This window comes from Mus caroli, unplaced genomic scaffold (assembly GCF_978045245.1).
Source record: "Mus caroli unplaced genomic scaffold, Mus_caroli_1 scaffold_8, whole genome shotgun sequence".
Taxonomy (NCBI): Eukaryota; Metazoa; Chordata; class Mammalia; order Rodentia; family Muridae; genus Mus; species Mus caroli.
The window spans coordinates 66,624,627-66,642,338 of NW_028227263.1; the positions used below are offsets into that span (position 1 = coordinate 66,624,627).

Below are 17,712 nucleotides of genomic sequence, written 5' to 3' on the forward strand. Positions count from 1 at the left end.
CAAATAGCCAGTACTTGCAATAAATACTCAGGTTTGGATTGATTATGGGATGCCAACTCCACAGATTTCCCTCACTCCTCAACAATGATGGAGACCTCTAAAGGGCTTGTAACATGGGAAAAAAAATAAAGCAAAACCCCAAAAGACATTGACCAGGATCAGGAAATCTTGGTCTTTTTGGTGTTTAATAACTAGCCTCCTCATTCTGCAAGTGAGGTCACTGTGTGGTGGAAGACAGCAGATGCACCAACTCAAGCGTGGCTCACAACTAAGGAAGAATTGCAATCAGAAACCTGCATGCAATTGCTGGGGCCCTGGGGAGCTGTTCCTAGAACCAGGAGGGAGAGCGTCGCCCCCTGGTGGCAAAGCCAGCAGGAAAGAGAAAAATATGTAAGGCTATAAGCATTAACTGGCACTCAGGAGTTACCACAATGGACAGACGAGGGCCTGGGTGGGAACTGTCTCACATCTCCTGTGTTGCTTCCGGGCATGTGCTGGTTAGGGTATGTGTTGTTTGTTTGTTTGTTTGTTTGTTTGTTTTGTCAGCTGCAAAGAGGGAACCTCAACTGAGAAAATGCCTCCATTAAATTGGTTTGTGGTCAAGTCTTTTGAGGTATTGCTTTTGACTAGTGATTGATGAGGGAGGATAACCCATGCTACCCCTAGGCAGTTGGTCCTGGGTTTTATAGGAAGCTGAGAGAGCCATGGAGAGCAAGCCAGGAAGCAGTGTTCCACCACGGCTTGTGCTTCAGTGCCCCCTCCAGGGTCCCGTTCTGGCTTCCCTTTACCATCATCCATCAGCTGTCAGAGAAATAAGCCCACAGTATTTATCACAGAACATGTTTTCTGCTACTGTGGCTTTGCTGAGAATGTTTAGTAGCAAACAGCATATTAAAAATGCAGATAGCACTCGGGAGGCAGAGGCAGGTGGATTTCTGAGTTCCAGGCCAGCCTGGTCTACAAAGTGAGTTTCAGGACAGCCAGGGCTATACAGAGAAACCCTGTCTCGAAAAACAAACAAACAAACAAACAAACAAACCCCAACAATCCAAAAACTAAAAACAAACAGATAAAGCAAAAAAAACAAAAGGCAAACCAAAATGCAGATAGTCATGTAGAAGCCGAGGCTGTCGTGAGGAGACAGGAAAAATGCTGCCAGTGAATGACATTTTATTTCCACAGATGGGTCTGGCATCATCTGGTGGTAGGCAAGGTAGCGCTGTCCTCTAGCTCCTGTTGCTCAGTCACAGAACCGACTAGGATAAGAATAGCCTCAGCCTCAGAGGGTTTTTATGAGGCCTAAGTGAGACCATTATAGAACAAGGCCCTAGTTATGTGCCTTTGCAGAGACACAATGGAGAGAGTGACATGGATCGGGGCTGGTGGATCACAGCCAGGATCTAACACCCACCAGGGAAGGCTGACGGGGTGTTTCCTCACCCAAGAAAGCAGGTATCAGGAGGCTGAGAGCGGGAACAGCCGGCCACTCCTCAGATACACCATCTGGATGACCTTGGGAGCACCTGACTACCGGACTTGGCCAGTGGCTGGTTACAGTGCTCTCCATGATGCAAGTCTCAGCGTTGTTGGGATTTCTGCTCTGTGGTAGGGGGAGGAGCCCATAATCAGAATGTTAAACTGCTCTGGAGCCAGGAAAGAAAAAGGTCACCTTTTGTGCCATGTCTCAGGGGAGGAGCACCCGCCCCACCCAGCGCTTAAGCATGAAGCCTGCCACTCTCCAGTTGCCAGGTCCTGAGGTCCATGGGGCTGATACTGCACGAGCCTCCTAAGGAGAGCCTCTGTGCTGGGAGTTGTGGCCAGAGCCCACCTGTGCAGCCTCAGGAAAGCCCAAGTCTCCATTCTCAAATATCTGAGTGCCTCTCATCAAGGTAGTGCACGTCTCTAATCCCAGCACTCCAGAGGCCAGCCTGGTGTGTAGTGAGTTCCGGGACAGCCAGAGATACATAGTGAGACATTGTCTCAAAATTAAACAAAGTCTGCCTGCCTGCTTGCCTGCCTTTGAGCACCTCCACTGTGGCTGATGATCCAGGCTGACTCACGTTGACTCTCATCCCTACTATGAAGTGTAGAGATGGGATCAGGTGGGAACTTTGAAGGGCAAATGGGTGGGCTGCTAAGTGGCACATGCTTTTAAAAAAAGATTTATTTATATTATTTTGTATGTACGAGTGTTTTGCCTAGCAGTGGTTCACATGTCTGCCTGGTGCCTGAGGAGGTAGTGAGCCTCTATGTAGGATCTGGGAATCAAATCTGGGTCCTTTTAACAAGTGCTCTTAACCACTAAGCCTCCTTCTCCCTGCAGATGTTTGTAATCTCTGCACACAGGAAGGTTTACCCAGGGAGACAGTGAGCTTGAATCTAGCCTGGACTACAAAATGACTCAGAAGAAGTAGGCAATGGAGACCTGAGTAGGGGGCTCTGGGGGTGGGGAGGTTGGGAGGAGGAGGGAGGAAGATGGACTGAGGAGGGAAAAGGATGGGAGAAGATAAACGGAGTCCAGGAGATTTGTCTTTTTGCCTGTCTCACAAGTTTGGTATTCTCCATCTGCCTTAGGTGGACAGGCCTGTGTCTCCCCACCCCAGTGTTCAAATGAGCTGGCTTGAATGTCCAAATTCTGCTGATCCTACGCTTTGCCCTGGAGAAAACGACGGAGTCATGATTGCGGGTGTAGCACTGGCCACGCCCTCTCTGGCCAAGCTCCCCTTTGGCCCGCACATATTCACCGCGTGGTTGGTGTAACCTATCACTCAACCTATTTTTTGCATGTTTGTTTTTTGAGACAGGGTTTCTCTGTGTAGCTCTGACTGTCCAGGAATTCACTCTGATGACAAGGCTGGCCTCGAGCTTTCCTGCATCTTCAGGGATTAAAGGCATTCGGCACCATACCTGGCTACTCTACCTATTATATCGATGATAAAATGAACTGTAGAGAAGGGAATCAAGTCTTCGCAAGACAGGCACGGGGCAAGACTGGAGCCCTCTCCTAGCCATTAGTTTGTGGAGTAGAGTGTCACAACTTGATACAGACCTCAGGGAAGCACTCAGCACCTCCCTCCTGCAGCCAGCCCTAGCTCAAGCTGTCTCTAGCTCTAGGCATAGCTCTTAGTCACCAAAGTAAAATTACTGCAAATTCATCAAACATCCTGGGGCTGGGGCGATGGCTCAGCTCTTAGGAACACTCCCAGCACTCATATGGCTCACAACCATCCACAACTCCAGTTTCAGGGATCTGGTGTCTTCTTCTGACCTCCGAAGACACCAGGCATACATGCAGGCAAAACACCCATACACATCTGCATACACAGAAAATAACAAAATAAATAAACTTGACTAAAATGAAGTAGAAAGGTGGACTGATGAGATGGCTCAGTGGGCAAGAGCTATGACTGTACTCCTTTCTCTGTGATATAACTCCAGCTTGTGTCAAGTTGACACACAAAACCAGCCAGTACAATGGCCCAGGACTGAAGGGGTCATGCAAAGGAGTTGAGGCTTGGCACCATGAAGAGAGTCTATGAGAGGCTATTGGTCATGAGTCATTCTAAGTTACAGTAGACCTTTCTCTTCCGGTCTCAGGCGCTGCGGGAGCCGCGGGTTACCATGCAGACATGGCCAAGTCCAAGAACCACACCACACACAACCAGTCCCGCAAATGGCACAGAAATGGCATCAAGAAACCCCGGTCGCAAAGATACGAATCTCTTAAGGGGGTTGACCCCAAGTTCCTGAGGAACATGCGCTTTGCCAAGAAGCACAACAAGAAAGGCCTGAAGAAGATGCAGGCCAACAATGCAAAGGCAGTGAGTGCGCGCGCAGAGGCCATCAAGGCCCTGGTGAAGCCTCAGGCCATCAAGCCCAAGATGCCAAAAGGCCCCAAACTCAAGCGGCTGGCTTTCATCGCTCACCCTAAGCTTGGGAAGTGGATTCGAAGCTACATGGCCAAGGGTCAGAGGCTCTGCCAACCGAAGCCTAAGGTTCAAACCAAGGCAGGAGCCAAAGCTCCAGCTAAGGCCCAGGCTTCAGCTCCAGCCCAGGCTCCCAAAGGTGCTCAGGCCCCCAAAGGTACACAGGCCCCTGTGAAGGCCCCATAGAAAAGGCTCCTGCCAGTGTGAAGACAGACGGACTGCTGTGACACACCTCCCCACACACTATTTGCAGATGACCAGTGTCCTATGCTGTTCTTACAAATAAACTCAGGCAAGATCTGTTAAAAAAAAAAAAAGTTACAGTAGAAGAGAGCAGTGTTTTGGAGATGCCAGTACCATGAGATGACCACCAAGAACAGCATCAGCAGTGGAGTACAGGGCAGCTGGAGCCTAGAGAACAACATGTGTGCTACAAAGGGCAGGGCTGGAGAAGTGACCCAAGTCCTTGGAGGAGCCCAGAAGATCATGAGTTGGATCCCAGACATTGGATAGTTGGAGATTGATTTTTTTTTTTTTTTTTTTTTTTGGTTTTTCGAGACAGGGTTTCTCTGTGTAGCCCTGGCTGTCCTGGCACTCACTTTGTAGACCAGTCTGGCCTCGAACTCAGAAATCCGCCTGCCTCTGCCTCCCGAGTGCTGGGATTAAAGGCGTGCGCCACCACGCCCGGCTTGGAGATTGATTTTTGCTTTTGATATTGACTGTGCCCTGATATTTTTCCTCCTTGAAGGAAGAAAGTATTTTAGTGGATCCCACAGTTAAGAGACTTTGAATTTTAAAACATATTGGACATTTTAAAGGAATTGAACTTAAAAAAAAAAAGATTTATTTATTTATTTATTTTATGTATATGCGTACACTGTAGCTGTCTTCAGACACACCAGAAGAGGGCATTGGATCCCATTACAAATGGTTGTGAGCCACCATGTGATTGCTGGGAATTGAACTCAGGACCTCTGAAAGAGCAGTCAGTGCTCTTAACCACTGAGCCATCTCTCCAGCCTCGGAATTGAACTTTATATATATATATATATATATATATATATATATATATTTTTTTTTAAATTAGGTATTTTCCTCGTTTACATTTCCAATGCTATCCCAAAAGTCCCCCATACCCTCACCCCTAACTCCCCTACCCACCCACTCCCACTTTTTGGCCCTGGTGTTCCCCTGTACTGGGGCATATAAAGTTTGCATGACCAATGGGCCTCTCTTTCCAGTGATGGCCAACTAGGCCATCTTTTGATACATATGCAGCTAGAGACAAGAGCTCCCGGATACTGGTTAGTTCATATTGTTGTTCTAACTATAGGGTTGCAGTTCCCTTTAGCTCCTTGGGTACTTTCTCTAGCTCCTCCATTGGGGGCCCGGAATTGAACTTTTAATATGTAAAGACTGTGGGACTTTTTTTTTTTTTTTTTCGAGACAGGGTTTCTCTGTATAGCTCTGGCTGTCCTGGAACTCACTTTGTAGACCAGGCTGGCCTCGAACTCAGAAATCCGCCTGCCTCTGCCTCCCGAGTGCTGGGATTAAAGGCGTGCGCCACCACGCCCGGCTGACTGTGGGACTTTTAAAGTTATTTAGATCTTGGGGATGAATAAGAAAGTAAGGGTTGAGACTTAATAGTGATGTGTTTGTGTGTCAAGTTGACAAGGGGTCAATTGTACTGGCTGGTTCTATGTGTCAACTTGACATAAGCTGGAGTTATCACAGAGAAAGGAGCTTCGGTTGAGGAAATGTCAACATGAGATCCAGCTGTGAGGCATTTTCTCAATTAGTGATCAAGGGGGAAGGGCTCCTTGTGGGTGGGACCATCCCTGGGCTGGTAGTCTTGGGTTCTATAAGAGAGCAGGCTGAGCAAGCCAGGGGAAGCAAGCCAGTATGGAACATCCCTCCATGGCCTCTGCATCAATCAGCTCCTGCTTCCTGACCTGCTTGAGTTCCAGTCCTGCATCCTTTGGTGATGAACAGCAGTGTGGAAAGTGTAAGCTGAATAAACCCTTTCCTCCCCAACTGCTTCTTGGTCATGATGCTTGTGCAGGAATAGAAACCCTGACTAAGACACCAACCAAATACATACATACATACATACATACATACATACATACATACCATCTAAAGCTGGTCATGGAGATATACATGCCTTTAACCTAATAGTCACAAAGTAGAGGTGGATCTCTCTGAGTTCTAGGATAGCCTGGACTACATAGTAAGTTTCAGGCCAGGTGGGGCTTTGAGACTCTGTCTCAAAGAAACATAAAACTAAATTAGCAGAGTGCCTTGAGAAACTGAGGCAGAAGGACTGCTGTGAAATGGGGCTAGCCTGGGCTAGATAGTGAGTTCTAAGCCAGCATGTGCTACAGTCTCAAAACAACCCCAACCAGACACAGAAGCAACCGTTTCAGGGAATAGATGTTGGAGATTGGTATATTAATGAGCTTCATTAATTATTCAATTTTATACTAATAAGTAACATCACTGAGTAAATGCACTCAACTATAATTTGTGAATTTCCAATTAAGAGATTTAAAATATGTTGACAACTAATAGAAAAATATTTAGTGAACCCAAAGGGAAGCTTTATGAAGGCAAGAGAGAAATGACAGGACCAGCGACAGGCCTGGGGCAACTCACCCTGCCAGCCTGCCTGCCCCAGGGCTGTTCAAACACACATCTGATACTTTCTGCTAGCCTCAAACTTTACAGAGATCTGCTTGCCTCTGCCTGGAGATAGTGATGGGATTAAAGGCTTGCACCTCATCTGGAGAACCAGTTTCATTTGGTTTGGTTTGGTTTGCAACGAGGTATTCTTTTCCCAGGTATTGCATCTCAAATGGCCTTCAACATGCTATGCAGCCAAAGCTGCCGCAATCCTCCTGCCTCCACCACCAGTGTGCTTGAATTACCAGTGTGCACCACTACAGTCCAGAGAGCCAAGAGGACATTACAGCAAAGCACAGAATTCAAACACAAAAAACAAACACTGTTGGAGTCACTGAGAACGAGGCAGAGGGACACACCAACCATGGTTGCGGATTCCAAGATGAGTCAGGCTGCAGCATAGCCTTCAAGTAAAGATAAGGACCACAACAAGCTTCAGATTCAAGCACCAGCAGAGAGGTGGGGGAGGGAATGGGGAGAGAGGAAGGGAGAAAGGGGAGAAGAGAGGGAGAAGAGGATGAGAGACAGAGGAGGTGGAGAGAGACAGAGACAGAGAGACAGAGAGCGTTGGGGTAGCTAGCAGTCCTTTTATTTGTAACACACACCTGGCACACGTGGAGGCAGTGGCAGGTGATGGTTTGAGCAGTTGCTAAGTCCCTGAGAACAGGTCGATAGCAGCATTGCCTGTACACTAACAAGAGGAATGGGGGAGATAAGGAGGGAGACTTAAGATAAGGACGTTATTACACACCCAAGACTTCTCAAGACAGTTTCAATTTTAAAAACTCCAGTTCCAGGGGCCTCTCATGACTTGTGCAGATACCAAGCATGCACCTGGTGTACAGACATACATAAAGGTAAAACACTCATACCTGAAAGGAAGGAAGAAAGGAAGGAAGGAAGGAAGGAAGGAAGGAAGGAAGGGAGGGAGGGAGGGAGGGAGGGAGGGAGGGAGAGAGAGAGAGAGAGAGAGAGAGAGAGAGAGAGAGAGAGAAAGGAAGGAAGAAAGAAAGAAAGGAAGGAAGGAAGGAAGGAAGGAAGGAAGGAAAGAAGGGAGGGAGGGAGGGAGGGAGGGAGGGAGAGAGAGAGAGAGAGGAAGGAAGAAAGAAAGAAAGGAAGGAAGGAAGGAAAGAAGGGAGGGAGGGAGGGAGAAAGAGAGAGAGAGAGAAAGGAAGGAAGAAAGAAAGGAAGGAAGGAAGGAAGGAAGGAAGGAAGGAAAGAAGGGAGGGAGGGAGGGAGGGAGAAAGAGAGAGAGAGGAAGGAAGAAAGAAAGAAAGGAAGGAAGGAAGGAAAGAAGGGAGGGAGGGAGGGAGAAAGAGAGAGAGAGAAAGGAAGGAAGAAAGAAAGGAAGGAAGGAAGGAAGGAAGGAAGGAAGGAAGGAAGGAAGGAAGAGAGGAAAGAAAGGGAAAACTGGGTAGAACAGGGTGCTGATTTATGTGTTAATCCTGGTAGTTGGGAAGCAGAGGCAGGCAGATTTCTATGAGTTCAAGCCTGGGTCTCACATTGTGAGACCCGTCTCCAAGAAGAGGAGGTGGGAGAGAAAAAAACAAAAAACAAAAAACAAAAAAACAACAGCCAGGCGGTGGTGGCACATGCCTTTAATCCCAGCACTAGGGAGGCAGAGGCAGGCTGATTTCTGAGTTCGAGGCCAGCCTGGTCTACAGAGTGAGTTCCAGGACAGCCAAAGTACACAGAGAAACCCTGTCTCGAAAAACCAAAAGAAAAAAAAAAGTTAAACAACAACAACAAAAACCAGTTAAAATAGCTATTTCCTCAATTATTAAAAACATATAGATTTTTACTTTTTAAATATTTTTGGTTTTTTGAGACAGGGTCTCAGTACATAGCCCTAGCTGTATTGAAACTGGATAAATAAACTAGGTTGGTCTTGAACTCATAGGTCTTGATCCACCTGCCTTTGCTTTCAGAGCACAGGGGTTAAGGGCATGTGCCACCATGCCTAGCTTTTATAGTTTAATATAGCTGAAATTAAGGTGTATCAAAAATCAGTCTCAGCCAGGCAGTGGTGGCGCACGCCTTTAATCCCAGCACTCAGGAGGCAGAGGCAGGCAGATTTCTGAGTTCGAGGCCAGTGTGGTCTACAGAGTGAGTTCCAGGATAGCCAGGGCTACACAGAGAAACCCTGTCTTAACCCCCTCTTCCAAAAGAAAATCAGTCTCAGTGAGTTATAAATATCATCACGAAAAGGTTCAAGAAAAGTGTGGGTGCTGGAGGGCTTGAGAGAATCAGTGTGTGTGTGTGTGTGTGTGTGTGTGTGTGTGTGTGTGTTGCTCTTCCTCAGGACCATTATTTGGCTCTCAGCATCCAAGTGGGGTGGGGGATTAGGGCTCAAAAAACAACAAAACCAACCAAATAAAAAAGCTGTAAACCGGTGCTGGAGAGATGGCTTAGCGGTTAGGAACACTGACTTCTCTTCCAGAGGTCCTGAGTTCAATTCCCAGCAACCACATGGTGGCTCACAAACATCTGTAATGGGATCCAATGCCCTCTTCTGGTGTGTCTGAAGATATCTACAGTGTACTCGCATACATAAAATAAATCTTAAAAGAAAAAAAAAAAACCCAACAAAAAAAAAAGCTGTAAACTGAAGCAAACCCTTTCCTTCCCAAGGTGCTTTTGCTCGGTGTCTTACCATAGTAACGGAGACGCCAGCTAACACACAGGCGCACACGTGATCTCACCCAGGCACCCGGGCTCACACACAAATGCAAATACATGCTCCATCTACAGAGCTGCACAGAGAAATCCTGGCTCTGGAAAATAAAAGTAAGCAAATAAGACAAAACAATTACCACCCCAGCAAAATAAAGGTTAAACCAAACCAAACCAAAGAAAACCGGGGAAGGCAGCAGACCACTGCAATGCCAGCCCCTGAGGTGGAGGCAGAGGGGGCTTATCCTCAGCTTCATAATGAGTTTGAGGCCAGCCTCGGCTATTCGAGACCCTGTGTCAAAAAAAAAAAAAAAACTAAAAGTCAACAAATGGAAAAGTAGAAGTTCCGTTAACTCAGCAGTAATTCAGAGCTTGGATGATGCATTGAAGAGGAGCAAGCCACTGAAAGGGAGAGGACGGAAGAAGCTCTCAGTCCGCATTCCCAAAAACAACCTGCAGACAAAGGAGACCTGAGGCCAGTACTGACAAAACAGAATAGAGAATGGGGCTCTAGCTCAAATGTCTCCAGGGAAATGCAGTCTCAACCTCCAGAAGACAACCTCTTCCCCATCAGGAAGACTAACAACAACATTGCTAAAGTCTAAGAGGCAGAGAAGCAGAAGTCAGAAATGTTTCTGTGAGGTGTTTCAATTAATCAGCATCTTGATTTGTGTGTGTGTAGCCACTCCCAGCCTTAGTGGTTCTATGAAACATTCTTGCACAAATTTCCAGAATTCTTTTGGCTAATACTAGGGTTTAGGAGTTTAAGGTGCTTAGTAGAGATGTGGTCAAGCTTTGCTTGTTTGGTTGGTTGGTTGGTTTTTTTTCTAAGACAAAGTTTCTTTGTGTAGTCCTGACTGTCCTGGATTCATTCTGTACTCCAGGCAGGCCATAGGCCCACCTGCCTCTGTCTCTCTTGCTCTGGGTCTAAAGGCATGTCTTCCATGGTGCATTCAAGTTTTTGGCTTTTTTCCTGTTCTGAGGAGGGAGGGCACGTAGGCCCCCACCCTTGCAGAACAAGGGCTCTCCCTCTCAGCTGTCTCCCCAGCCTGTGCTCAGCTTCAGTGGACACTGTCAGCCAGGCATGGAAGTGATCCTGTCACCTGTAATGCTAGCAATTGGGAAGCAGAGACAAGAGGATCTCAGCCAATTCTAGGCCTTCTCTGACTACACAGAGTTCCAGTCAGCACCACATAGGGAGACCTGTCTCAAAATCCATAAGCTAGCAAGCAAACAAAAGAGAGAAGCGTAAGTTGGGGTTCTTTTTTAAAAAATATTTATTATTTATATGTAAGTACACTGTAGCTGTCTTCAGACACACCAGTAGAGGGTGTCAGATGTCATTACGGATGGTTGTAAGCTACCATTGTTGTTGGTTGTTGGGATTTGAACTCAGGACCTTCAGAAGAACAGTCAGTGCTCTTAACCTCTGAGCCATCTCTCCAGCCCCATAAGTTGGGGGTTCTTGTGCACATGTGTGGTCTCCACACTTAGAAGGCAGGGGCAGGCAAGACCTTTGTTTGAGCCCAAGAGTAGGAGGCCAAACTCCCAACTCTGTTAAGTAACAGTAATGAAAGAAAATCGTAAAGGGAGCAAGAGAAGAAGGGAATGAAAACTCCCTGCACAGAGAGGGAAGGCACACCACAAAAAGCTGCATTTGCTTCTTCACTCCTGAAACTCCAGGACTGGAGAGCTGAGTAGGTAGGACTGCTTTCTGGGCAACAGGGGAAAACTCTACCTTTAAAAAAGAAAAGTTTGTAGAGTGCTGGTGTGCACCTTTAAGCCCAGCACTGGGGAGACGGAGGCAGATTTATCTCTGTGAGTTTGAAATCAACCTGGTCTCCATAGTGAGCTCCAGGCCGGTCAAGACTACAGATCGAGATTCTGTCTCAAAAACAACAAGAAAGTACCATAAAAACAAAACTTGGGGATTAAGCGCAGTAGTCAATGCCACTCGCAAGAAGGTAGAGACACATAGTATAACAAACGTTTTACTTTGTTAGGCTGAAGGTCATCACAGTGTTCACACTCTAAATCCCTAACTATGATCCTAAGTCTATGTCCCCAAGGCTGATCACCTCTGTGACACATCTTAGCTGAAGGTCAGGTGTAGTCTGTAATAGAAGTCTGAATTGAGGGGCAGGATCCCGGAGGCGGGGGTGAGGGTGTGGGGAGACTCCCCAGCTGCAGGGCAAATCAAGGTGATGTCTTTGCAGAGGTGCAGGACATTGATTGCTCTGGGTCTCTGCTCATATACCGTCCAGTGGGCATCATGGGGTTCTAGGACTGTGTCTGGTTATCTGGAGAGAGTGATGTCACTGAGTTCTGGCTATCAGACACAGCTCTGGGTGTAGTGGGGTTCCTGATTATGTTGTTTTTATATGTCCAAAAGGCATTGTTTACTGTGCTCATTACAGTAGGCACTTACCTAGCAGATACAAGGCTCTGTGTTTATCCTGAGTATCACAAACAAATGAAGAAACATCAGAGCCAACTCAGCTCTATGTGCATACTACAGAAAATGTGACCAAAGATAGATAGATAAATAAATAAGCCAGGCACACTGTCTTAAAACAAAAATGAAAGAAAAAGGTGTGAAACAATTTCTTGTGAGTTTAGTGCCAGCCTGATCTACAGGGTGAGTTCCAGGACATGAAGTGGAAACTTAAAGGTTCTTTGGGAAGTCCACTGTGTTGGATGGTGTATTGCTAGGGCACACGGGTGAAGGAATGTTTTCTTAAAAGTGGACATAGGAGCTGGGCGTGGTGGCGCATGCCTTTAATCCCAGCACTCGGGAGGCAGAGACAGGCGGATTTCTGAGTTCGAGGCCAGCCTGGTCTACAAAGTGAGTTCCAGGACAGCCAGAGCTATACAGAGAAACCCTGTCTCGGGGGAAAAAAAAAGTGGAGATAGGTGTGAAAGGCTAAGGCAGACTCATGAAGGAATATTTTGCTGAAGCAGACACAGGTGAAAGGATGTTCTGCTAAAGCAAGCATGTGAAAGGACACATGATCAAGGATTCTTTGCTAACAACACTCATGTATTGGTCAGCCTTACATTGTGTAGTTGAGCTGCATTTTGTTGGGAGTCATAGAGCAAAAACACACCAAAAACCTTCTGGTGGTGTGCTGCAGTTTCTTGCCACTTCTTTGGATTCAAGCTGATTGGCAGAGCGTTTTCAGCTGAGACAGACACACGTGCTGAGGCAAGAGGCAAAGAGGACATGTGATGTTTGGAGAGTATAATGAGGACTCAATGGACAGTGTAGGAGGCTGAGCCTGGCTTGCTTATAGAGCTAGCTTTGCAACAACGCTTGTGGGTCTCTGATCTTGTCTTCCCTGAGAGAGGCACAACTGAGAAATTTTCTTGGTGTTCCTCCTGGCCCCTCCTGCTGACTCGTGCCAAGGCTGAGGCCTGGCTGTCTCTGCTAGGTAATGCCAGCACTGCTGACTCCTGTCTGTTATCCTGACTCTACTGAAGCGGGCTGCTGGTGTGTCCCTGAAGTGTTGGCAAGTGAATCGAGCTGCTAACCTGTGGATTGAACTGTTGATTTCTAGACAACACAGACAGGAGTTGCTCCAAAGAACCTTTCTGAACAGATCCACTTCCCAGTATCCTTTCTTTTCTACTACCTCAGGTGGGTGGTGGACTACAAGGGAGGTTAAAAAGAACCATCATTAAAAATAGATGTTTGAAAAAAATTAAAGTGGGCTGGAGAGATGGCTCAGCAGTTAAGAGCACTGAGTGTTCTTCCGAAGGTCCTGAGTTCAAATCCCAGCAACAACATGGTGGCTCACAACCATCCTTAATGTCTTCTGACACCCTCTTCTGGTGTGTCTGAAGACAGCTACAATGCTACAGTGTACTTAGATATAATAATAAATAAATTAAAAAAAAAAAGAAAAGAAAAGAAAAGAAAAAATTAAAAGAGACAAGGACAGCCAAGGCTGTTACAGAAAGAAACCCTGTCTCAAAGTAAATAAATAAATAAATAAATAATGTAAGCAAACTTTTCAGTTTTGATTTATGAGGCAGAGTCCCACTAGCTAGGCCAGGGTGGCCTTAATCTCACACTTCTCCTGCTTCATGCCCAGAGTTACGGGATTTCAGGTCTTAAGCACTATAACAACAGGGCTTTGAAAAATCCCAAGGAAGATGATGTACAATACAATGTAGTTCGAAGTAACTGGAGAGATGCAGGGCCTTGGTGGGGCCACACCTTTAATCCTAGCATTCTGAAGGCAGAGGCAGGTGAATCTCTGAGTCTGAGGCCAGCCTGGTCTACAGTGAGTTCTAGGAACCCAGGACTATATAGAGAAACTCTGTTTCAGAAACAAAACAAAACAAAACAAAACAAATGTTTGTATGTGTGTTGCCTGTTTGTATGTGTGTGTGTGCCTGGTCCCCATAGAAGTCAGAAGAAGGCATCAGATTCCCTGGAACTGGAGTTAGGGATGTTTGTGAGCGACTATATGACTGCTGGGAACTGAACTCCCGTCCTTTGCAAGAGCAACATGTGCTCCTAACCTCTGAACCGTCTCTACAGCCATGGGCTAGCCTTCAACTTTTTTTTTTTTTGGTTTTTCGAGACAGGGTTTCTCTCTGTAGCCCTGGTTGTCCTGGAACTCACTTTGTAGACCAGGCTGGCCTCGAACTCAGAAATCCGCCTGCCTCTGCCTCCCGAGTGCTGGGATTAAAGGTGTGCGCCACCACGCCCGGCTTCAACTTTTTTTTTCATTCAATTTATATTATGTGTATATGTGTGTGGGTTTGTGCATGTGACTGTGTGAGTGCCCTTAGAGGTTGGAGACTTTGCATCTCATGGAGCTGAAGTTACAGGTGTTGTGAGGCACCGGAAGACAGTGCTTGGATCTGAACTCTGCAGAATCAGCAAGCGCTCTTAATCCCAGAGCTTTTCTCCGCCAGAGCCTTTTCTTGTTTTCTTTGGTAACAAAGTGATAGTTTCTTAGCTGTAGTTGTGGAGTTTGAAACAGTATCCAGGAGGATTTTCTTTTCTTTCTTTTTCCTTTCCTGGGGATTGAACACACTGAGGATCTCATGTGCTAGGCGACAGCTCTACTCTGGAGTCCTCACACCTGTTCATTGTATATGTGAGACATGTGAGAATGTGACATATGTATGTGTTCAGGGGTGTGTGTGTGTGTGTGTGTGTGTGTATGTGTGTGTGAGTGTGTGTAGCCCAGTTCTACTAGGCTGGCTGGCAGGGCCCAGTGTTACTTTTCTTACTGCTTTGTTAGCACTGAGGTTAGGAGGAAATGCTACCAATTCCAGATTTCTGGGGTTTTTTGTTTGTTTGTTTGTTTGTTTGTTTGTTTAAGATTTATTTAGTCGGGCAGTGCTGGTGCATGCCTTTACTCTCAGCACTTGGGAGGCAGAGGCAGACAGATTTCTGAGTTTGAGGCCATCCTGATCTACAGAGTGAGTTCCAGGACAGCCAGGACTACACAGAGAAACCCTGTCTGGAAAAAACCAAAACCAAAACCAAAACCAAAACCAACCCCCCTCAAAAAACCAAAAAACACAACCAACCAACCAACCAAACCAAACCAAAAAAATATTTATTTATTATTATATCTAAGTACACTGTAGCTGTCTTCAGACACCCAGAAGAGGGCATCGGATCTCATTACAGACGGTTGTGAGCCACCATGTAGTTGCTGGGATTTGAACTCAGGACCTCTGGACCTTCTCTTAACCGCTCTTAACTGCTGAATCATCTCTCCAACACCAGAATTTTTTTTTTTTTTTTGGTTTTTTTTTTTGGTTTTTTTCGAGACAGGGTTTCTCTGTATAGTCCTGGCTGTCCTGGAACTCACTTTGTAGACCAGGCTGGCCTCGAACTCAGAAATCCGCCTGCCTCTGCCTCCCAAGTGCTGGGATTAAAGGCGTGCGCCACCACGCCCGGTTCAGAATTTTGGTTTTTATTTTATTTTTCTTAATTATTTATTTTGAGACAGGGTCTCTCTACATAGTCCTGGATGTCCTGAAACTAACTATGTAGACCAGGCTGTCCTCAAACTCAACCAAATCTACCTGCCTCTGCCTCCCGAGTGCTGGGATCAAGTATGTTCTACCATGACCAGGTCACTTCCTTATTTTTACATGGGTTTTGGGGCTCTAAACTCAAGTTTATATGCCAAGGAGTTTGCTGACTAAGCTCTTGCTCAGACATCTCTTGAATGTATCTACTAATGGTCTCTCTCTCTCTCCTTAGATTAAAACTCAGGATGTTGATTATGCTAGAGAAGTGCTCAACCCATGAGCTACATCTTCATTCCCAACTTTTTACTTTCTGTTCAGTCATGTATGAATACCACATATGGGCAGAGTCAGAAGAGGGTATCAGATTCCCCTGGAACTAAAGCTACAGATATTGTAAGCCACCATGTGGGTATTGGAAATTGAACTCATATCCTCTGCAAAACTGCTGAGCCATCTCTCTCGACCCCAGGACCACAGCATTTAAACCTTTGTTCTGGGTCACAGTAGTTTGTCCCCATCTCCATCTGATTCCTCACTTTGCTATGATCTTTTTGTCCTCCTGAGTCTCCAGAAAAAAAATAGCTCCTTCAGGAGACCCTGGAGTGAAGGGTAAGTATGGCTGGGTAGGGAGCAGGGGCTGTGGAAGTGTAGATGAGGATTTGGGGTGTGAGTGGGGCATCCTTCCAGCAAGCCGCCACAGCTGTGGGTGTGGCTAGTCCCAGCTGTGGCAGCTGGTTTTCTGTTTGTTGAGGGTGTTGGGGCCCTCATTTTTTTCCCTTCACTTCCTCTGCCATCACAAGCTCTTTAACTCTTCATTTCCCACAAAGAAGAAAGAGAAGTCCGTGGCGATATCTTTAATTTAAAGGAAGCTGTCAGAATGGAGTGTGCTGGCCACTCTGGACAGTACTTTAGTGTAGCGTCCATTTGTTTAAGTTAGTCGGTGTGCACGTGGTGTATGAATGTGTGTGTGTGTGTCTGTCTGTCTGTCTGTATGCCTGTGTATGTGCCTGTCTGTCCTATGCTGGATTATAAGCATGAATTGCCATAGCCTGAATGGTCATTATTTTTCTGGCTAAAGCTGGGGCAGATATTCAGCTTCCACAGAACAACATAAGGTTGACATTGAGGCCAGTCACAGCAACTCACACCTGCAATCCCAGCTCTCTGAGACCAAAGCAGGAGGTTTGCCTTAATTTAAGACCTAGCCTTTGCTTATAGAATGATATCTTATGTCATAAATAAATAAATAAATAAATATTCTGGGTATGGTGTTGTACACCTTTAATCCTGGCACTCAGAAGGCTCAGGCTGTCAGATATCCATGAGTTCAAGGCCACTTTGTCTTACACAGTGAATATCAGGACAGCCAGGGCTACATAGAAAGAAGCTGTCTCAACAAAACCAAAACCCAACTAAACAAAAAAAAAGTTGAAATGAAGAGTCCTACTAATTCTACTTCTTCCTCATTTACATTTTGGTTCATGTGTCTTTAATCTCTAATTTTTTTCTGTTTATACATACATATGCACATACATATATACATATCTATACATGTGATGGTATGTGCATGATGGCACAAATGTATAGGTTAGAGGTCAAGGTGCAGAATATTCTATGATGGTTTGACTAGGAATGGCTCCCATAGACTCATGTGTTTGAATGCTTGGCCTATAGGGAGTGGCACTATTAGGAGGTGTGACCCTGTTGGAGTAGGTATGACCTTGTAGGACAATGCCATGCTTCCTGGCATGATGATAATAGACTGAACCTCTGAACTATAAGCCAGCCTCAGTTAAATATTGTCCTTTAGAAGAGTTGCCATGGTCATCGTGTCTCTTCACAGCAATGGAAACTCTATCAAAGACATCCACCATGTGGGGCTTGGGGCTCAAATTCAAGTGGTTAGGCTTGATAAGCATGCCCCATGACCCAGTGAGCTTCCTTTTCTTTTCTTTTCTTTTCTTTCCTTTTCTTTTCTTTTCTTTTCTTTTCTTTTCTTTTCTTTTCTTTTCTTTTCTTTTGTGTTTTGTTTTGTTTTTCGAGACAGGGTTTCTCTGCGTAGCCTTGGCTGTCCTGGAACTCACTCTGTAGACCAGGCTGGCCTTGAACTCAGAAATCCACCTGCCTCTGCCTCCCAAGTGCTGGGATTAAAGGTGTGCGCCACCACGCCCAGCCCCAGTGAGCTTTCTTATTGACTTTCTTTATCTTTCTTTTTTTTTTTTTTTCCCCTCTCACTTTGTAGTTTCAGTGATCCTGGAACTCCTTATGTATTCTAGGCTAGCCTTGACTAATCTTTTGCCTAAAGTTTACCAAGTACTGAGATTATAGGCCTATAACCCACACCTGGGTTTCCCTATCCCAGGTAACAATACTGTGAGCATTCTCATATTCTGAGTCTCCTTATACCTAGAGATTATTCTTTTGGCAC

At 45.9% G+C, this 17,712-nt stretch overlaps 1 pseudogene; it reads left to right on the forward strand.

The window, feature by feature from the left end:
• Positions 1 to 3,598: 3,598 nt before the first annotated feature.
• On the forward strand, positions 3,599 to 4,236 carry LOC147002952 (large ribosomal subunit protein eL29 pseudogene; annotated as a pseudogene).
• The last annotated feature ends 13,476 nt before the right edge of the window (positions 4,237 to 17,712 follow it).